At 34.6% G+C, this 23,791-nt stretch overlaps 1 long non-coding RNA gene across 1 annotated transcript; it reads right to left on the minus strand.

Annotated features, from left to right (window-relative positions):
- Positions 1 to 5,020: 5,020 nt before the first annotated feature.
- On the minus strand, positions 5,021 to 7,791 carry LOC148579544 (uncharacterized). Its single transcript, XR_015880837.1, has 3 exons — positions 7,523 to 7,791; positions 7,276 to 7,419; positions 5,021 to 5,392 (listed from the first exon to the last, which is right to left on the minus strand). It is a non-coding gene; the product is annotated as an uncharacterized LOC148579544 (long non-coding RNA).
- Positions 7,792 to 23,791: the final 16,000 nt, after the last annotated feature.

Raw genomic sequence — 23,791 nt, forward strand, 5'->3', positions numbered from 1 at the left:
TAACCTTAACCTAGGAGGTTTAGTGACTTGTATTGAGAAAAATACAATGGAAGATTCGAATGGGCAAAGATGAGGTCGAAGATCAAAAGTCCTTAAACAAGAGTGATCTTCTCCTTTAAATACTAATCTACTAACTAAGGATTATAGAAATAAGATAAACTAACTTGATAGTGCAAAAATCCACTTTTGGGCCCACTTGGTGAGTGTTTGGGCTGAGCTTGAGTGTCTCCCACGAACTAGGGTCCCTTAGGGGCGTTGAACGCTGGCTAAGGACCCCCTTTTGGGAGTTGAACGCCAGCTACTCCTCTATGGGCGTTGGACGCCAGGAATGGGGTAGGTGGCTGGCATTGAACGCCAGTTTTGGGCCTTTATTTCCAAAGAAAAGTATATTTCTGGAAAGTCTTAGATGTTAGCTTTCCATAGCCATTGAAAGCGCGCCATTTGGACTTCTGTAACTCCAGAAAAGCTCTTTCGAGTACATGGAGGTCAGATCTTGACAGCATCTGCAGTGCTTTCTCTGTCTCTAAATCATACTTTTGTTCAAGCTCCTCAATTTCAGCCAGAAAATACTTGAAATCACCATAAAACACACAAACTCAAAGTAGAATCAAAAAATGTGAATTTAGTACTAAAACCTATGAAAATATAATAAAACTTAAATAAAACATAATAAAAACTATATGAAAATGATGCCAACAAGTGTATAAAATATCCGCTCATCACTTACCATCTTAGTTTGTGCACGTATAGTGAGCCGATTAAGGGTTGCACTCAGGTTTCCAGTAGCAAGGACGATTCTACGTATATTATTGTGGGGGCAACTGCCCCCACTACAATTTAGAATTTTTTTTAGTAGTACATGATAATAATATTTATTTGTTCTATTAAATTATTAAAATTTGACCCTGTGATGAGTGGATAATTTATACGCTTTTTGGCATTGTTTTTAGGTAGTTTTTAGTATGATTTAGCTACTTTTTAGTATATTTTTATTAGTTTTTAAATAAAAATCACATTTCTGGACTTTACTATGAGTTTGTGTGTTTTTCTATGATTTTAGGTATTTTCTGGCTAAAATTGAGGAACCTGAGCAAAAATCTGATTCAGAGGCTGAAAAAGGACTGCAGATGCTGTTGGATTCTGACCTCCCTGCACTCGAATGGATTTTCTGGAGCTACAGAAACCCAATTGGTGTGCTCTCAATTGAGTTGGAAAGTAGACATCCTGGGCTTTCCAGCAATATATAATAGTCCATACTTTTCCCAAGTTTTGATAACGCAAACTGGCGTTTGAACGCCCACTTTCTACCTATTCTGGCGTTAAACGCTAGAACTGGCATAAAAGCTGGAGTTAAACGTCCAAACTGGCACCAAAGCTGGCGTTTAACTCCAAGAAGAGTCTCTACACATGAAAGCTTCAATGCTCAGCCCAAGCACACACCAAGTGGGCTCCGGAAGTGGATTTCTGCACTATCTGCACTTAGTTACTTATTTTTTGTAACCCTAGCTACTAGTTTAGTATAAAAACTACTTTTAGTGATTTATTTTAGAATCCTTGATCAATTTTATGCTATCATAGATCATATTGTACACGTTTGGAGGCTGGCCATTCGGCCATGCCTGGACCTTCATTACTTATGTATTTTCAACGGTGGAGTTTCTACACCCATAGATTAAGGTGTGGAGCTCTACTGTTCTTCATGAATTAATGCAAAGTACTATTGTTTTTCTATTCAATTCAAGCTTATTCTTATTCCAAGATATTCACTCGCACTTCAACCTGATGAATGTGATGATCCGTGACACTCATCATCATTCTCACCTATGAACGCGTGCCTGACAACCACTTCCGTTCTATCTGCAATAGCTTGAGTGTGTATCTCTTAGCCTCTATTCCGAAAGATCGGAGTCTTCGTGGTATAAGCTAGAATCAATTGGCAGCATTCTTGAGATCCGAAAAGTCTAAACCTTGTCTGTGGTATTCCGAGTAGGATCTGGAATGGGATGACTGTGACGAGCTTCAAACTCGCGAGTGTTGGGCGTAGTGACAGATGCAAAAGGATCAATGGATCCTATTCTAACATGAGTGAGAACCGACAGATGATTAGCCGTGTGGTGACAGCGCATTTGGACCATTTTCACTGAGAAGACGGACGGTAGCCATTGACAACGGTGATCCCCCAACATACAGCTTGCCATGGAAAGGAGTATGAATGATTGAATGAAGGCAGTAGGAAAGCAGAGGTTCAGAAGGAGCAAAGCATCTCCATACACTTATCTGAAATTCTCATCAATGAATTACATAAGTATCTCTATCTTATTTTATGTTCTAATTATATTTTAATTATCAAAACTTCATAACCATTTGAAATCTGCCTGACTGAGATTTACAAGATGACCATAGCTTGCTTCAAGCTGACAATCTCCATGGGATCGACCCTTACTCACGTAAGGTTTATTACTTGGACGACCCATTGCACTTACTGGTTAGTTGTGCGGAGTTGTGAAAAGGAGTTGAGATTACAATCGTGCGCACCATGTTTTGGCGCCGTTGAGATCACAATTTCGTGCACCACCCTGCAATAATTTTTTACTCAATTTTTAATACTTAATATTCAATTTAGGAACTTCATATTAGATATCTGCTAGAATGATCAATTCTCAAATTTAAATGAGACTGGTGCTCTTTCTTAGAAATCGAAAGAGTACAAATATCTTCTTTTGAAATTAGCTTTACTTTTTCTCGGAATAACTACATTGATTGAAGGTGGATGCTAGCATGATGAACTTGATTTTTTATTCTTCAGCTGAGGAAATGACGTGTAGCAGTGGAGCACTGTGCATGTCATGCATCAACAATATCTGCTGAGGTAAGTGAGTTTTGTAGGCTGCTGGTCGGTTGGTGGTTTAGTTAGGGAATTATGTTTAAGGTTTAATAAACATCACAAGCTATTGAAACTTTTGGTATTTGCGGAGAACCTTTTTTTGTTGAGTTTGGACTTTCTGTTGAATTACCTAATATGCAAAGAATTTTTAAATTTTTTTGTTTGTAGGATGTAATTCGGGTGTAATAATTTTTGTGGATGGACAAATTTATGTTGGATGGCCTTAGAAAAATAAAAAATAAAAGAATGATGTTAGGGTTATAGATTAAAGAAAAAATAAGTATTAAGTTTATAAGATTACATAGAAATGGATAATTTAATACTGTTTAGAGTAGGGGTATAATCGGTTAGGTTTGGTTTGGTTTTGGACCGAAAACCAACCGAACCGACATGTTTGGTTCTTTGATGATATCAACCATTCGGTTTGCAATTTGCAAGACAACCGAACCGAACCAACAACGATTTGTTTCAGTCGATTTTTTCGATTTTTATAAAGCCAATAATCAGAATTTAAATCATCATAAAATGAAGTTTAAACGGTCAATAAACTAAAATGAGTATATCACATCTAAATTTAATATAATTTCAACTTGTCCTAATAATTAAACATAAAAACAAAGATAATTAGAAATGTCTAACAAACAATAAAAACAAACACACTTTAAAACTAAATAAAGACCGAAACAGCCACTTTAAAACTAAATAAAAACCAAAATAGCCACCATGCTAAATCTGAAACTACACCAGATTCATCATCATCTTCTCTGGTTGGTGTAATTTCTACAAAAACAAAATAAAAGAAATTAATATAGATTATAAATTATAAAAATAAACTCTGAAAGGAACTTCAAATTTCATTTTTGCATACTGACGTGGCGGAAATTGACCGATTAAGAAATTAATATAGAAATAACGTTGCGAGTACAGTTCTTAACCAGCAAAAATCCGCTTATCAATTTAGAAGGGTTGTCACAAAATTAGAATAAAATACTGAGAGTATGAATCCCAGGTCGTCTCCCAACGAGTTGACAAAAGAGTGCTATTTTATTAGTCAGAAATTTTCCGAGAATTTTTAAGAGTTGGAGAATAGGAAATTAAATGATTATGAATTAAAGCAATGTAAATTAAAAGAGATTTATGTATTCGAAATAAAAAACCTTGACCGGGGGAATGATTAATTGGAAGTTCTATCCTTGTTGGATTTTCTCAAGTGTAGTATCAAGAGGTTGTTATTTTCACTTAGTTAACCCTTACTAAATAAAGGAAAGTCAAGTGATTGAGCTAACTCTTATTTGCAAGTCCTAATCCTCTCCCTTGGGAAGGATTAGCGTTAGTAAATAGAGAATTAGCCAACAACTTCTAATTTAACTAATCACTTGAGCATTCCAACTCAAGGGTCTCCTTTTAATCAACCCTCAAGTCAAGTTGGGAGTCTACTCCATTGACATGAATGTAACGTTCACAGAAATATAAGAAGGAGACATGATAAATTAAATAAAATAGGAACTGAAAATTAATTAAAGGTAAAAATAATTCTTTGCATTAATAAATCCCAAAATGCAACATACGTATCTGAACAGGGTTAATAAGTAATCAAAAGAGTGAAGGAATAAGAAAACAAACTAGAATAATAGCAACTTCAACGGAGGTAGTGACTCTTCTCAATATCCAAAGCAAAAGCATAAAACTAGAAATCTATGAATGTGAAGAAAACCCAGAGGAAGAGTGATTTTTCTCTTAGATTCCAATCTAAAACTAAAAACTATGCTAATGAGAATGTCTGTTGAGTCTCTGCTTGTCCTCTGGCTCTAGTCTGTGTTTCTGGGCCAAAAACTAGGTCTAAACTCGGCCCAAAATCGCCCCCACCATTTTCTGTGATTTCTGCAGGTTGCGCATGTCACGCGTACGCGTCAGGCACGCGTGTAACACCCCAACTTTCGACACGTCATGACTAATGCCAAATGTTCAGGTGTTACTCGTTGTGCGGCCTACTTAGCTCTAGACTCAGATTTTTATAAATTAATTATCAATAAAAGCCTTTATCGGTTTAATCGTGAACAGATTACTACTCGTGGAATAGCGTTTAGTTGCTCGCAAGGTTAGTTTCTTCAGGGTTGTCGTGTAAGAAAACACAAGGCAACAGAAAGTAACATATATAAACATATATATAATATACACATGAGTTAAGTTCAAGGATACGTGTCATCCATCAAAGTCGAGTATCACACCAAGTTATATGTACAAATACAAAAGAAGGAATCAGTCCCAACCCTCACACGGGTTTCCTAAGCTGGAACCGAACTACTATGACGTCCTACCCCTCTAAAAGTACTACAAAAGTGAGGGGAAAGTGATACTAAGATCATCAAACAGGAGCGAAAGATCCACTGCGACTAACTCTGGAGTGATCGGTCCAAAACATGCTCCATATGAAGACTCCGCCGCGCGCCGGATCTTCATAGCTCAGCGGTTAGAACGAAACTCACAGGGCTCCTCTGCCGGACCCGTCTGGGGAGGGGGAAAAGAAAGAAAAGAAGGGTGAGAACCTAGAGTTCTCAGTAAGGAAAAAGGGGAACCTAGGGTCTTTATCTCTAAGTTGTCGCGAAACAGAAAAAGAACAAACACAGAGACTCAAGGCACAAACATATTTATAACAAGTAAGTAGCATGAACAAGAAAGAAATGGCAGTAAATAATTCACAAGAAGTTCATATGCGCAAACAAGATGATGCATGCCTATTCCTAGCGCAGGCCATGAGCTCATGCGTCGGTTGTCTACCCGCAACCCGACGTTACTCAGAGTGAATCCCGAGTATGGTCCCTTTACTGTGTCAATTAGACCTCATTATAATAACATTTCAATGTGTATCACAGTAAGGAATAGTGCTATCAATTAGGCGAACATTCCCGCATTAGCAATCTCAGGCTATCCATTAGGCGGGCACTTTCGCATTAGCAGTTCGGCACAAGGTCCATTCAACATACACTTTTCATAATTTACTTATTCATTTCAATTATCTCTTTCAAACATGGTTTCTCATTTACTTTCTCTTTATCATGCCTCCGCATCACCAACACTGTAAAACATACCTCCGCATCACCGCCTAACTATACATACCTCCACACCACCGTCTAATTATACATACCTCCACATCACCCATTAACCTTAAACCTTCTTGGAGACAACTTACACATTTACATTTAATTAAATTCCTGAACTTTTATAGAAATTCGGACATAGTCTCCTCTAAAATAGCACTAAAACCACCCTTACGGGTTCCTCAGCTTTAACAACGTTCAAACTTTCCTTAACAATTTACCAAGTAAACATTCTTAATTGGTCATTATACTCTCTTTAATCCCTTTAGTTATTGTAAAAACACGGGTTTAGAAAATACAACTTGGTTCGGGGGCATTCCTACCATAATTGAAATTTGTACAAATCTTTCAAAAATTCTACTATCATTGCAGAAAAAAATAGCAGCGAGTAGTAAATTTATTAAATTCACTAAAAATCCAATTCTCATCCATTGCCTTTTAAAAGTTCATGTACTTAAACAAGACTCTTCCAGATTTCTAGAAAACTAAATTTTAGACTATTACCATGTCACATGTAAAAGTTATGAGGTTAGGAACACAGCCCTGCCTTATACAAATCTGTTTTCAAAATCCAGCAAGCAACTCATACTTTTTGCAACATATCTAATTGGTTAAAAAGAGTTTTGACACGAAATTTAAACTGAATATTTTAGACACATAAATCTTGAGACTGCCGTTGGTTTCAGCCCAATTACTCATCAGAATTATAAATTAAGTGAGTTGGAAGTTGGTACTTCTGCAGTAAAGAAACAGAATTTTCTGCTGAAACCATCAATCTTCAAAAAATCATTTCTCCCAATCTACTTATCAATTAATTCTAAAATTTTTACGAGATATTAAAAACACATTAAAGTTTCATAGAAAAATAATTTCATCAAAAATTATGATCTGGAATGCTCCCAGAAATTCGTTCATTCTGCTGCCAATTATGCAAAAATTGCAGAAATTCTGCATAATGCACTTCCAACAACCTCACATGCCAAATCTTATGTTCAAGCCTAAAATTCATCTAAAACCATAGTTTTACCTTTTTTTTGACTAACTAAAGTTTCTAGCATGGTCAGCATAGCTCTAAGAGGTTATACTCATTAATTTACCCCTTTTTACAAACACACATTCATAACTCAAATTCACTTTTCTGCATTTTTATCAAACATAACAATTCATATAACCTAACCATCATTCAAACACATACTAGAGCCTCATTTATCATAAATCAAGCATATAACAGTTTATCTCTTCTCATCACAAGTACAACCACAAGAATAGTAATCTATTTGTCCTAACCCTTACCTCTTTTAAAGTTGGAAATTCTATTTTTACTTCTTTCTGAAATCAGAACCCTAAGCGTATGGAATTGGAGCTTTGGCCTCTCTTTCAAGAACGAATGGCCGACCTCATCTCAAGCAAGGGAAGAGTTCTTGCCTACAGTCACTACTGTTCTAGCAAGAATTGGAATTAGAATGGCAGAGGTGGAATAAAAGGGAAGAACAGAATTTGAATCTGAAGAAGAGGAAGAAGGAGAGTTGCTAGTTCTCACCCAAAAAAGAAGCTTCAAAGATTCAGAGTGATGAGAGGTGGGGTGCCTTCCTTCTTGTTGTGGATGGCTTCTTCCTTCCTCTTCAGTTTCGTTTTGCTTCCCTTCTCTGTTCTTCTCCTTCGTTGTGCGTGTTTTGGTTCAAAGAAAATGAGAAGCACTATTAACAAGAGATAGAAGAAAAGGAAGTGGGTGAGGCGGTGCATAAGGCTTCGTGGCTTCTCCTCACCTCAACACAGCATCAATGCATGCTTGAAGAGGTGTGACCATGGTTCCAAATGGCGCTGAGAGGAGAAGTGATCAGGGTTAGATTTGTGTAGGGAAAGTTTGGTTCGGTTGAACCGGGAAAAGGAAAAGAAAACCGTGCTTTTGAAAAAGAGGAAGGAAAAACCGAGTTAATGGTTGGTAACACTTTTAGGCTAATTTCTCAACTAATTCATTGTCTACGCTTTATATTTTCATATATCTAATCCTATGCGCGCCAGCGAACGCTGTAAGGAATCAGAAATCATAGGCCTCATGGGATAGGGTGGTTACAACGCGCACGCGTCGCCGTGCAAAACTCCAATCCACGCGCACGCGTGAGCCATGCGTGCGCGTCGCTTCTTGACAAACCCCAATTTGACGGTTTGTTTTGCATTGAATTCAGAATATTTTGATAACCTTTTGTCACATTTAGCCTAGGAATTAGCATGATTTTGTTATCTCTCCCATATTCGTGCTTAAGTGTAAAAACATGCTTTCTAAGCCTTATTTTGATGAATTCTAGTTCTTCTTTGATTCCATAAGATGCCTTGAGGTGTTTGCTAGTGATTCCAGGATTGAAGTAGGCTAGGCATGGATCAAAGGAAGCAAGGAAGGAAGCATACAAGTGGAGAGAAGCATAAAAAGTCAAAGAAGCAAAGTCAGCCATGCACGCGCACGCGCACAAGGCGCTCACGCGCACATTGCAGAATCGACCAGGGACGCGTACGCGTACCATGCGCGCACGCACCGATGATGGCACATGACCTCATTAATGCAACACGTGCCTGGCGATTTGAGAGGGTTTCTGAACCCATTTTTGGCGCCAAATTGCTAAGGGAAAGGAATAAAAGGATGAAGGATTAAGGGGAAGGCATAATAACATCATCATTGTGATAACCATCACTGCCAACTAACTAATCACTTTAGTTTAGGGTTTTAGAGAGAGAAGCTCTCACTTCTCTCTAGAATTAGGATTAGGATTAGGTTTAGTTCTTAGATCTAGGTTTTAATCTTTGCTTTCTTCCACTTCTATCTCTCAATTCTTTGTTACTACATTCAATCTTCTTTTACTCTTTTGTTGTAATTTCCTTTATGTTGTTCTTATATTTTGTTGTAGATCTAGTATTGTTCCTTCTACATTCTTCCAATTCAATAAGAGGTAATTCATAATAAATGTGTCTTCTTTGCTTTTCTATTGTTGATCTCTTGTTTTTGTAGTTGTAGATTCCTTTAATTCTTGCATTTAATAATGTTTACTCCTCTTGCACTCTATGTGTTTGTTGAAATGTCTCTTTTAGTTTTAGTGTAGATTTTGTTCCTCTTGGCCTAGGTAGAGTAATTAGTGATACTTGAGTTATCTAATTCCTTTGTTGATTGATAATTGGAGAGGTTGCTAATTGGTTTGGAGTGCACTAAAGCTAGTCTTTCCTAGGGAGTTGGCTAGGACTTGTGGCTCAAGTCAATTCATCCACTTGACTTTCCTTTAATTAGTAAGGGTTAACTAAGTGGTAGCAATGAACAATTCTCATCACAATTGAAAAGGATAACTAGGATAGGACTTCTAATTTTCATACCTTGCCAAGAGCCTTTTATAGTTGTTAGTTTATTTTCATTGGCATTTACTTTTCATGCTTCTTATCCAAAACCCCAAAATAACTCATAACCAATAACAAGACACTTTATTGTAATTCCTAGGAAGAACGACCCGAGGTCCAATACTTCGGTTTATAAATCTTAGGGGTTTGTACTAGTGACAAACAACTTTTTGTATGAAAGGATTAGTGATTGGTTTAGAAACTATACTTGCAATGAGATTTCATTTGTGAAATTCTAAACCGTCAAAAATCCATTCATCACTTCTCGCTGGTTGTCTCCTTTATTTCTTGTGCTCCTTCCATTTTTGCAAGCTTCCTCTCCATCCTCTAAGCCATTCCTGCCCTATAAAGCCTGAAAACACTAAACACACAGATCACGGCATCGAATGGTATAAAGGGGAATTAAAAATACACAAATTAAAGGCTCAGGAAGCAAGTTTTCAACCATAGAACAAAACTAGGAAGAAATTATAAACCATGCAATTTGTATGAATAAGTGTGCAAAGACTTGATAAAACCACTCAATTGAGCACAAGATAAACCATAAAATAGTGATTTATCACATACCTAATTCAAGTTTCTAAAGCTCCTCAATAAGCTCCTTAAAATAAGTTATTATTAGAGAAGCACCAAGCCAATTTTTTGTGCAAATAAATGCCTCAACAATAACAAAATTGAGAAGTTTGCAACAGACCAGCAACAGCAACAAAATTATAGCCATAATGAGGTTGAAGATTCTACCATTATCAACTTATAACATTCAAAAACTCATGAAATTTCCTAACAAACCAGCAACAACCACAAAATTATAACCATAATTGAGAAGTTTCCAACAGACCAGCAACAACAACAACAACTAATAACTTATCAACTTATAACCTTCAAAAAAATTGTTTCCAACAAACCAACAACAACAACAACAACTAATAACTTCAACTTATAACATTCGAAAAAATTGTTTCCAACGGACCAGTAATAGTAACAAAAAGGCTTATGCAACAAATTGTGAATAACTGAATATACTGTTTCCAACAAATTGTAAGCAACAAATTGTAAATATACTTACTAACCTCTAAAGAAGACATTGTGAGTTGCAGGAGAGGGCTCGGACTAAGTCTATTGCTCGGTGACGGAGACTCGGCGATGAAGAGGAACTGCTCGACGATGGAGAATGCTACTGAGTGACGGAGAAGAACTGCTCAGTTTAGGATTGCTGCGACGGCGCCGACTGGGTGACGGCACAGACTGGACAACTGTTCGGACTGGACGACGGCGTCAACTGGAAGACGATGTGAACTGCACGACACTGCGGGCTAGACGATGGCGCTCTCCAGCTCTTTGCAACGCTTGCGACGGAGATGACTATATAGTTGCGACCTGCGACGACATCCTTGAGAGCGACGATGGACGACTTGCGATTGCGTTGTGAGATTGAGTTGTAGGCTTGTGTTGTGGTTAGGTGAAAGCTGAAAGGGTTAGGTATTTGGAGGTTTTGTTATTAGGTTAAAGGGTAAAATGGTAAAAAGAATGATCACTTAACCACTTCTTCGGTTCAGTTTGGTTCGGTTTAGTTTTAGCCAAGCCAACCGAAAACCAAATCGAACCGATCGGTTTAATTTGAAAAAACAAAAAATCAGTTTTTTTAGTTTTTTATTCGGTTGTTGTAAATTTCAGTTCGATTTTTTGGTAAATTTTGGTCCGGTTCGGTAACTTACACCTCTAGTTTAGAGTTTCAACTTTAAGGGTTTATAATTTAGAAATAGAATTTGTGTTTAAAGTTTATTATTATTAAGGATTTATGAAAGAAATAATTTTTTTGGTATATGATGAATATTTTTTTTCATAATACTTTGTAATAAAAAATTTGAATATAAGTCTAAATTTTGAGAATATAAAATTATATTATAAGAATGACAAAATACGATTGTAATCACTCAATTGTTTGTGGGATTATTTGTGTTTAGGGTAAAGAGATAATATTTAATACGGATAATTTATTTATGTACCATTAATTTGTAATAAAGTATAAAATAATAGAAGGTCAAAAAAAATATTCTGGAGATGGTGAAGGCTTGTTTGGAGTTTAAAATAATTTTATCAGCCACCAACACTACAGTAATTGACTAGGGTTCGAATTTTACATGGCCATAGTATTCCTATTCTACCCGAGGCGTTCCCAACTCCAAAATTCTTGAAAGGCACCCTATGTTGAAACGCAGGTTGGTGAAAGTTTCTAGAATTTCTTTGTAGCAAGTTTTGACGACCCATCCTTTGTTGCCGCCATCTTTTTCTCACAGTCTTCCATAAGTTAGCTCTTGTTGACGAGTTCTGCGAAATTTCGAAGTTTCAAAGGCTTTAAAGTGTGCATCAGCTCATCGTGAAGTCTTCCTTCATACTTCAGACATTTTCATTCTTCAAAACTATCAGGATCTCCTTGGCAAATCTTTGAAAAATGACACAGATCTTCGAACTTTCGAGTATACTCAGCTATTAACATGTTTCCTTGACTCAGTTGCATCAACTCCATCTTCTTAGCTTCGCGAACAGACTTCGGAAAGTATTTCTTATAAAACTCTTTCTTGAAATCTTTGATGCGTGAGCATCTTTTCTTTATTTTCTTATTATTTTAGATATGAATTTATTGAGTTTTATTGAGATTTTAGTGTTTGGAGCTTGTTTAGATGCTACTTTGAGGCGTATTGTGCTTTTAATTATTTCAAGAAAAATCCGGACAATTTTGGCAGAGTTCGTGCAGAAGAAAAAAGAGAAAAATTAATGCTGCCAAGCTGGCGCTAAACGCCACTACCTGGCATTTGGCGCCAGACATTTCGTGCTACGTGCAGGGTCTCTATTGGTGTGGCGCTAAATGCCCCGACCTGGTGTTTAGCACCAGGTGCTCCGTAACTCGTGTAAGGACCTCACGCTAGTGGCGCTAAACGCCGAGCCTGGCGTTTAGCGCCAGGAAGACAACAAAGCCACGAATCTTCTCTACCTCGGCATTTAGCGCCAGTAGCGCAAATTTGGAGTGTACAGAAGGGGCTTCATTAGTAGATTTAGTTAATAATTATTATTATTTTATTTTATTTTCATTATTGTTAAAACAAAATACAATCTTTTGGGCTTATAGTAGTATCATTTTATTTTAGCCTCAAATCAATTAGGTTAGATATAAAAGAAAAAAGGATTCAGCCCTTCGGTCTCTCCTTCTGCTCTTCTCTTCCTCATTCCGCATGAGACACACTTTTTGAAACCATAGCTTTTGCCTGAGTCATGAACAACGAAACTCCCTTGTTAAGGTTAGGAGCTCTGTTTATTCTATGGATTAATACTATTGACAGCCTACTTTTAATTAATGTATTGATTTAAATTCAATGATTGCTTTCGTTTTTCACCTTATGAATTTGAGTGTATTAGAAGATAACTCTTTTTCTACATGATTTCTTGTTGATTCTTGGAAAAGTTAACTTACTTGAATAACAGCTTGAAAGTAACTCCTCCTAAATCACTAATTGTCTGGACTTAATGTGATACGTGACATATAATTACCTTATACTTGGGTAATTAGGATTTTTGTGGCTAATAAGCTAGAATTGGACCTAAACCTTTAATCTTAATTAAGGAGATTAAATCACTAAGAAATTAAGGTTTAATCAATTAAAGTTTGGCATGAATTGAATCTTGCATGATTAAAGTAGTTGGTAAGAATTATTAATCCAGAAAAAATAAATATCTTTGAAACCTTAATTATTCTCTCATATACTTTTCACACCAAATTTACTAATTGTTTTCTTAATTTCTGAATTACTGTTTAATGCAATTTGAACCCCAAAACACTCTTTTCTGCTTGTCTGACTAAGTAAATCACTCAACTATTGTTGCTTGGTCCATCAATCCTCGTGGGATGGACCTTCACTCACCTGAGGTATTACTTGGTACGACCTGGTGCACTTGCCGGTAAGTTGTGGATTGTAGATTCTGCATTAATCTTCCCAAAGAATCTCCCCTGTATCTCGCCGCCACAACCTCTTCACTCCATGGCACCAATGTTCAGCCTCTCCATCCAACATATATGTTGCGAACGCAACGAACTGTACTTCTGTACTTGTTGCGCCCTCAATGACTTCTCTATTCCTCAAAACCAGTTGTCCGCCTCGGTTGCCACAAGCGTCCCCTTGAACTTGGGCGGATTCACCTTTAGGAATGTCGCCAGAGTCATCAATTTGTCATTGTTCTCAACACCTCCAACGCCATTACCATCCTCTGCACGTACCCCACTGCTAGTCCTATTACGCTCGCCACTCCTATCTCCTAAACGGTCAATTGCTCGAATTGTAGCAGTCGCCGTTTCACGCATAGCCTCAGCTATGGTGTTCACTACCGCCATAAAGGCATCGGGATCGCACGTTGGAATACCTCTCAAAACCTCATGTCGTCTACCACGACCTCGTCCCCACGTAGCCGTCTAGACCCTGTTCACATCCAGCAATCAATATTAAGGTGATCAGTCTCAACGTTTCGAGTTAAAGTGTGAATAGTTCCTAAAATGGATACACAACGCAGGCATGCAATCTATATCACAAGGATATCCTATAAGAATAAGACATAACACAGAGTATGCAATGAAGCATGATTCAGTCCATTCTTTAGGCTTTAACAAGAACGAACAGCTCTGATACCAAATTGTAATGACTCAATTTTCAGTATGGTATGCTCATATCGAAACATCGAGTGTTACTAACTTGAAACTATACTGACATTATTATTAATAATATCAAGCCTATAATCGGGTTAACAGAACTCGATTTTTATGAAAAACCTTCCTTAAAGAAAATAAAATCACAACCAAAACGATAAATAGATACATACACAAACAGGATTATAAACTATATATACATATATATATAGCACCCAAAAAATGAAAAGTTAGTTACTCCCTCACAGTCATGAACATATATATAACTCAAAATATCTCTAGAGTCCAGCCTATATAGAAAGCCCCTAATCTGACGCCCATACTAGCCTAGTCTTCTAACCTGATCTCTCGAAAAACAAAAGTGAGAGTCTAAGACAAAAGAAACACTAAACCAGAGAGCTGTCAAAAGAAAATGATGATGTCACTACCTAAGCGTCCTTAGAAGTCAGATCCACAATCTCTATCTCTTTGATGTCCTCGTCGTCAAAAATAATACTCTGGGGACTATTATCACTACTGTTGCCTGCAAAAACTATACCACTAGGAGAAATCTGCTGAATTGCTGAGGGTTGACCAGAAGTTGCGATGGAAGTCCCAATAGGCTCTATGGTGAAAGGGTCAGAGGAGCAAGTAGAAAGAGACTTTATCGATATATCCAAACCTACTAGAGGAGACTCAGGGATGTAGTCATCAACAACAGGGCCAAGCTCAGGCACTGCATATCCATCTTGCTGTGCTGGAACAGGATCTCCATACACATGATCAAAAGGATGATGAACGGAATCAGTATGTAAGTAAGATAGCAGAAAAGCATACGGTGCATTAGGATCAAAGAGAAGTGAAGCTAGCGAATGCTGAAAGGGATGATCTCTAACTACATACTTAAGGACTCGAGACTCCGCGGCCACCACATAGAAGCTGTGAAGGATAGGATCCTTGTACACATAAGGCTGCTCGATCTCATAGAAAATGTCACCCGTCTCCATCTGAAGGGGGTAGGAAGATAGGGGATAAAAATTGGGGAGTTCTTAGTAGGATCGGGGTGAAATAAGTTAATTTGCTTTTTATATAATGGCCACGTGTCCCAGATCAATCAGACCACAACAAAAGAATATAGAGAAAACAACAAACAAAAGAAAACAGTAACATAACATACAATAAAAGATCGAATTCAAAATACACAAGAGATATGTGCAAAAAGTATGATGTATGTCTAGCCCTAGTGCAGGAAATGAGTTTATCTGTAGGTTTCTAACCCACGCCCGACATTACATCCTTACGAACGTTATCTCTAGTTGCCATCGCTTCTGGGTATAGTACCCGATACACTCTTGGGTTATAGCGCCCGCACGGTCTTGGGCTATAGTGCCCGTACCGCTCTCACGATTAAAGTGATGGGTCACACTCTTGGGCTATAGCGCCCGTACCGCTCTTCGGTAAATCACCGGATAAATCGATGACAAGAAGAGTCATTGGTGTAGCACTTCCAACCACAATTATCTCATCACATAATCAAATAACTTGCAGGATATAATAATTCTTTTATCCAGAATTTCACAATTTTTTTAAAATAATAAACTGAAACAGAGCGGGTCATGAGATTTAACTTTAGAATAACTTTTTCGAATATCTCAGAGTTATGCTTAAATTCTATAAATACTTTTAAAAATATGCATAAATATGCCCATTGGACTAAAATACATAAATATGCTTAAACTTTGAAAAATGGCATATTCTATAAGTTACTTTAATTAAATTTACGTATTTTAAAAATTACTCTAAATAACTCTGAACTTTTATAAAAAGACCTAGTCTTCACTGATTACTTTATAAATCATTCAAAATATTGTACAATTTTCAAATACTCAAAATTTTATTAAAATAAGTAAATTGGGCACAATTCTTCTGTTTTCAAAATAAAACCTTTTTCGTTCAATTAGAGTCATTTTTTTCCAAAGCCGTCTTCCACTTTAAACCCGTTATTTCAAACCAATTATTTTTCTTCAACAACCAAACTCAATTAATTCAATAAAGTTTATATATTTATAAATAAATAATTTTTATTTATCAAATCTTTCTCAAAAGTCAAGCCTCTGTTCCTTTTTACTCGAAACCTCTATTCAAAATATTCGTTTTAGTTATATTTAATCCCAAATCAACATCCGACCGATAGAACTCAATTACATACTATTATATAACTCAAATTTCAGCCAATTATTCAACAACATCTCAGTTCCCAATTCCTCAATATGGCCGAATCACAATAACAATTTCAATAGCAATTTAGCTAAAACTTCAACAGCCAACAATCACAGATTTAAACAACAAACACCAACAGACAATAATCTAATCACATATATCAATTAATTCATAATTTTAACCAATTAAAAAGTCAAACCCTACCTCTGTGAAGCGCAGAACACACACAAGATACCGGATGAGGTTTCTGATTGATCAAATAGAGCGAAATCGTCAAAAATTTGGTGGTTTTTCCCCTCCTTTGGTTCGGCCAAACTGGTTCCTGGTAGGGATAGCTCCACTATATGATTCCATCGAACAAGACACACGTCACTACATAGAGGAGGAAGATACAGTCACTTCTATCGAATCAAAATTATTGTGGGGGTCACGAATATCAAGAAATCAAGCTGGAAAGTTAGAAATCAACCAAAATCCTTCCTTTTCTCTCCATGCATGCCTCGGCTGGTCCTTGAGGAAAGAGAGAGAAATTTGTGCTGTTATATAGCTTGATTAGTGACTAAGTATCACTTAATCAAGGGGAAGGAGGCATTGCGACACGCGGCACATTAAGTGCTGCGTGTCACGATTTTAAACCGCTAAGTCAGAGGGGTTCATTTTTAAATATCTTGGAAGGTAATTAAGATAATTAAGCATGATAAAAACTTAATTAATTATCTCAAGTGGTGGCACTTAATTAAAATAAGAATTGGGTAAATTACTAATGTAACTAACATTAGTAAAGCCGAGCTTTTATAATCTTTTGGGCCCAATATCAAGTGATCATCCTTCGTCAAATAAAATTAAATAATAACATAATATTAATATTACATTTTTATTCATTTTATTTAAAGATCGCAGAAAAAACTTATCATAGATGTTACGCGAACAAAACGTAAAACTCGCATATGCAACTTTATCGCAAAACCAGGATGTTACATTCTACCCTCCTTAAAGAAAATTTTGCCCTCAATATTTCTTTTACTTGTAAACAGATGAGCATAGTCTGCTCGCATCTCGTCTTCTAGCTCCCAGGTTTGCCCAGCTTCAACGTTGCATCCCCACGCTACTTTGCCCAAAGAAACCATTTTGCCTCGTAGCTACTTATCATTCTTATTGACAATCTCGACCAATGTTGCAGGGTATGTTAGATCGTTCCGTAATTGTACTATCTCGGGTCACAAGACATGACTCTCGTTGGGATTATATTTCATATGCTGAGAGACATGGAAACATCATGAAGGTTGGACAGAGAAGGTGGAAGAGCTATTTGATACGCGACTGGACTAACTCTCCTAAGGATCTGAAAAGGACCCACGTACTTAGGGTTTAACTTTTTAGTGCTAAGGGTGTGACCTATACCGGTGGTAGGACTTGCTTTTAAGCAAGCATGTTCACTTTTCCTAAATTTTAAAGGCTTACATCTATTATCGGCATAGCTCTTTTGTCGACTTTGTGCCGTCTGAATCTTCTCGCGAATCTTCTTGATCTTAGCGGTTGTTTCCTGTACCAAATCCGGATCCAACACTATATTTTACTCTTTGGTGCCAACACAGTGGAGATTGACACCGTCGTCCATAAATAGTTTCATATGGGGCCATTTCAATACTCCGTTGATAACTGTCGTTGTAGGTAAATTCTACCAGTGCCAATTGCTTGTCCCAGTTTTCCTGCTATTCCATTACATATGATCTCAGCATATCTTCTAATGTCTGAATCGTTCATTTTGACTGGCTATCTGTCTGTGGGTGATAAGCCGTACTTAAGCTCTGTGTCAAAAGCTTTCTGAAAAGCTCCCTAAAATCTTGATGTAAACCTTGGATCTCTGTCGAAAACAATTGAAGAAGGTATTCCATGCAGTCGCACCACTTCTTGAATGTACAAAGGCGTAAGCATTTCCGATGTATAGTTAGCTCGGACTGGAAGAAAATGAGCCGACTTTGTCAATCTGTCCACTATAGCCCATATAACATCATGCCCAACCGACGTCCTCCGGTAATCCAGTGACAAAATCCATGGTGATTCTCTCCTATTTTCATTGAGGCACTTCTAAAGGATGTAGTCTTTCTGAGAGTTTCTGATATTTTACCTTAATCTTCTCACAAGTCAGGTATTTAGATACATATTCCGTCACATCCCCCCTTTAGTCCCAGCCACCAGCACATACTCTTTAAATCTTGGTACATCTTGGTCGTGCCTGGATACATAAAAAATTTACCTTGATGGGCCTCCGTCAAAATTTTTTGACGCAATATTCATTATATTAATATTCTTGGTACTCTTCAAAACTTTTATTCATTATATTAATATTTTTTTTTCAATAAATTATTGAATATATGGTATAATAAGTACAAATAGATTAATAAATTATTTAAATTTAAAAAATTTATTTATTATAAAATTAAATAAATAATTTTTAATATACTTTTTAAATATATAAATAATAAAAATCAAAGTACAGTTAATACATAAATAATAACTGCCCTATGATATATTATTAATATTATGATTTATATAATTTTTTCAATAAAATAAAAATAAATAAACACATTATTTGACATATGTGGCATTTAATGATAATAGTAGTCACAATAATAATTTATAATTATTAAATAATTATAATATTTTTACTAGGTATTGATACATATAAATTTTTTTTGAGTAATAATAAATTTAATTTTTTATCTCTTTAAAAAGATGACAAATTAAGTTTGTCATTACTAAATAAATTTATGCATACCAATGCTGAATAATAATAATAATAATAATAATAATAATAATAATAATGATAATGATAATGATAATGATAATGATAATGATAATGATAATGATAATGATAATGATAATGATAATGATAATGATAATGATTGGGTAAAATATATTTTTTGTCCCTAATGTTTGTTAAAAGTTTCAAAAATATCCCTAAATTTTAATTTGTTTCAATTTTGTCCTTCAAGTTTTTGATTTGCATCAATTTTATCCTTATAAATAATTTTTTGATAATTAATATTTTTTTATAATTAATTTTATCCTTTCGAAATCTCAAGAGTATGCAAGCACTATATCATGGATCATGTGCCAGGCACGATATCCCAAGGGGTTCCCATTTATTCGTGACCAAAAGGCGACATCTCCATGAGATGTGTCGGATTAGCAGTTGAACCGACGATGTGATATCACAGCCAAATAGGACAGGCATTCATCATGTGCATGTTCTATATGTTTGCTTGCTTTGCCTGTAAAATTAGTAAAGCTAATTTTAGAAAATATATAAATAAATAATAACTAAATAAAATGAGAGGTAATAAACAATCTTAGTTTATAACCTTAGAATTTTAATGGTTGAAAAAGAGAAAAATTATATACCTCTAATTGACGGATGGTTCATATTGAAGAGACTCACCTATAAATTGAGTTTTTCTTTAATTCATTTAATCAAGTCATCCAGATAGAATAACATAATATTTCTTTGAGTAGTTTTCTCCTATATATAGAGAGAGAAGTGTGTTCTCCTTTTGTCAAGAGAGAGTGTTATTGTAATCTCCTTGTGATAGAGAGAAGTTGTAATTCTCAAAGAAAGTTATTCAATTATTTCCATATTTTATACAAATTTCTAATTTTTCATCTCTATATTTTGCTGTGTCATTTGTCTGGTACCTAACATTGCCGACTTGCATTGTTTGCCTAATTGTATAAGATGCTTAATTATTGCTTGAATTACTTGATATACATAATTATACTGTGTTTTACTTGTATTGCTATTACTTGTGTTTTCTACGGGGATTGAGGAGGTTCGGTAGGTGGTGGCGATGGGATTGCATGGCGATTACGTTGGCGAAGGCTGTGGGACAGTGGTGTAAATGTTAGTTAAGAAAGTCCTTAAATTAGATTACCCCATTTCATTATGGTTATGAATTTTATTATGCTTTAAGTTTGAATCTCATGATTGATATGAAGTTCTAGGATTGTCTTTGGCGTCCCAGAGTCTTATATCTTACATTACTGGGCACTGTTACCATACTGAGAATCTCCGGTTCTCATACTATATTCTATTGTTGTTTTTTTCAGATGCAGGTCGTAATCCACCTCGGTGAGTTGTGAGATGGTGATAGAGTGGAGGATCCTAATTATCTTTTGGAGTCTTTTAATTACTTTTGTCTAGTACTCTCACGTTTGTATTTTTTTTTTGCCTTAGAGGCTTACTTTGAGAGATATGTTGTATACTGTTTTAACTTTCAAAACTTTGTATGTCTGTATATAACTAGTCAGCCTAAACTCCGCGGGTTGAGGCTAGTATCTTATGAATATTATACTCTTATATCTACATATACCTTGTTATTTTGTATCTATACCTTGTACCTTTATGCTTTTAGCTCCGTGTGAATGTTTTGCGCTTTTGAAACTCTATTTTGAGCTTATTTATTTCTTCATCGGGCTTCTAGATTTACTATTTCTTTCTATATATATTATTGTATAAGCCTTAGGATTGTCGTGACCTTTAGTTATCCTTAGCTTTACGGCATGAGGTAAGGCTTAAGATAATTAGGATGTTACACTCTGTCGTCTGTCGTCTGTCGTGCTGGTCCTCTCTCCATCAAATTTAGGATTATGCAGCAATCGGGTTTAATGTTGAAACCGTCAACATTAAATTTTAAGTTTGGGATTTAGGTAACAAATTTTCTCATCTTGATTCAATGTAAATGTTTTTGGCGGATTTGTGGTACTGGATTTAGAACTAATTAAAGAGATTATTCTAAATGTATGCCAATTTAGAAACTTGGCAATCCATGATCAGAAATTACTTAGTATTGGTGACATAGTCAACTAAAGACTGGTGAATAAGACCATGGTTTAGATGAATATCGGTTAAAATTTGTGTCTCTGTTTTTGAATGTGTGTGTGGGTGGGTGGGGGGATTCATCCCTGGTTGTTGTACACATACAATGTGAAATTCTTCTATCTCATGCTATATACATTCCTACTGCTAGTTATAATGCATTGATGTTTTGTTAAAATTGTGCTGAAAATCTTGATGAGTAAAAAAAATTGTATTATGTTGTTTGTGCTAAGGTTTTGTACTGCTACATATTTGTTCATTTCACCTCTTCATGTTTCAGGAATGGCTTTTGTTGGTCTCGTTTTTTAAGTATTTGTTTTATTTTTAATAATTTGTTCCTATCTCATGATACGCTTTCAGGTCTCTAGAGGTTATGCCAATGTTCCATGAGAAAAGGAAGATAAAGTTAGGGTAATTAGACATTGTTTATGTTATAATTTCTTAATACAGTTCAGGCTTATGTAGAAGAAATTGTGCTTAGATTGTGATTGATAAAAGAAGAAAATATGAAATTATAACTGATTGAATATGAATCTAAGTTCAATGAATTATTTATTTATATTTCATTTAGGTCATATTGAATTGTTTTAAAAAATTTTGTTCGTCGTTGAGCCACTATGCTTGTTATTTATGGGATTAGAATTTTGTAGTTTTATTTTTTCTTGATTGCATCTATAGATCTCATTGGTTATGTTTGGTGGCTCTGAAAAGTAGGTCTCTGCTTTGTATGTTGCAGCAGTGAAAGCTAATTCAGCCAAAAAGATCAAGTTTGAGAGTTTTCAGTTTATTAAGGCAGTTAAGAACAATATTATAGTTTTTCAGTTCATAAGTGACTTGTATGTGAAGAAAAATATTTTAAGGTTTATATTAGACTATAATTATAATTTAGAATGTTTATTTATAATTTATTTATTATTTTATTATAAAATAAATTTTTCAATTAAATTATGGTTCGATTGATTAGACAAATAAATTAATGAATTAATGACTAAAGTGGTTTAATAACTGGTCCAATTTTTAGAACTTTGATAATAACTTACGTGAGAACAATTAGATTGAGGAGCGCATCTAAAAAATTACTTTTAAGGTATTAATTCACAAAATGTAATTTATTATAAATAAAGTGATTAGTGATAATTAAAATGTCTTTATTAGAAAAAAATTGAATTGTGATCATGTTTTTATATAGCTCGTAAATTTATATATTTTTTGAAAAATAAAAAATTTAGGGATTGACATATTATCTTAAAACTCGATATAAATGAAGCATATAATAAGATTGAATACAACTATTTAAGGAAGGTAATGCAAAATTAAGATTATGCAATAGATGTATTAATTGGTTAGAAGAAAGATAAACTATTAAAAATGTATTCGAATTATTTTGGCGCTGATAAAATGCTTTTAAATTTTGTTATTAACAAAAATGTTCTCAAATTATTTAAAGAACGATCAAAGTGTCCAACATTAAATATGTATTTTCAAAAAATACTTTAGAGATTGAATTTTGATGCGATTTTCAAGCATGATTAAAAAATGAGATATTTTTATTTTTATAATTTGGTGATTTTTCGTTAAGTATATATATTGTAATTTTTTTTGTCAACAACCAATAATATTTTTAAAAAATAAAAAAATCTAAGTCAAATTTTTATCCGATTTTTTGTATGTATTTTTTAAATAGTTATCTAAATATTTCTATAAAATTTTAAATCAAATGTATATATATGCAGTTTGTTAAATACAAAAATCGTTTACTGCTTATATAAAAAAAATTATTTTTTGACATTTTTATTACGTTTTTTTGGTGGTATATCCATAAAAGAATGTGTAATTATTGAATCTTATTTTATTGTTGTGGTACGACAATCTCAATTTACAGACGATTGTGTTCTGTATTGCATGGCTAACAATCAAGCATGCCAAATATTAATGCAAATCTTCCAGGCAGGGACGAATGCTTTGATATTGTTATGGGACAAGTATCCTATTAGAATTTGAAAATTTATGAGTAGTATATAAATAATAATAATATATTTGTCTTCTATTATGTTGTTAAATTTGATTTCAGTATATTAAATTATTATAAAAATTATTTATTAAATTTGACTCCACTAATAAATATATAATATCTTTGTGTTAAAATAATCTCAAATTAAAATTTAATTTTCACAGTTTTAGAAGTTATCTAATTTGTTTTTATTATTTGAGAAAAAGTTATTTAGTAATTATTAATAATTTAAATATAATTAAATAATTTTATTAAAATATTATTTAACATTTGTTAAATGCGATAATATACTTGCTTATCAATGTTGTTCCTTTATCCTTTTGGGTTCCCCATTTTGCATTTGTACTGATGTCCTAAGTTTGGATCTACTTGTATTCATTTACTCTCTTAATGAAAATATATATCTTTAGTTAAAGAAAAGGAGAGACAGTAACAAAAAAAAATATAATCTCCATATCTTATTTAGTAGTACTATAAATAAGGCATCAAAATTGAATGAAGGAAACAATTTTCTTTTTCCACTCATCAACCTTTTATTTTTTTCATTTTGTAAATTTAATAGCTAAGGTTAATAATATATAGAGTAATTAAATTTTGCTAAGAGTTAAAAGAACAATTATTGTACATATAAGTTAAATTTTTAAAATAACTA

This window comes from Arachis ipaensis, chromosome B10 (assembly GCF_059453495.1).
Source record: "Arachis ipaensis isolate K30076 ecotype BB chromosome B10, ASM5945349v1, whole genome shotgun sequence".
In the NCBI taxonomy this organism is placed as follows: Eukaryota; Viridiplantae; Streptophyta; class Magnoliopsida; order Fabales; family Fabaceae; genus Arachis; species Arachis ipaensis.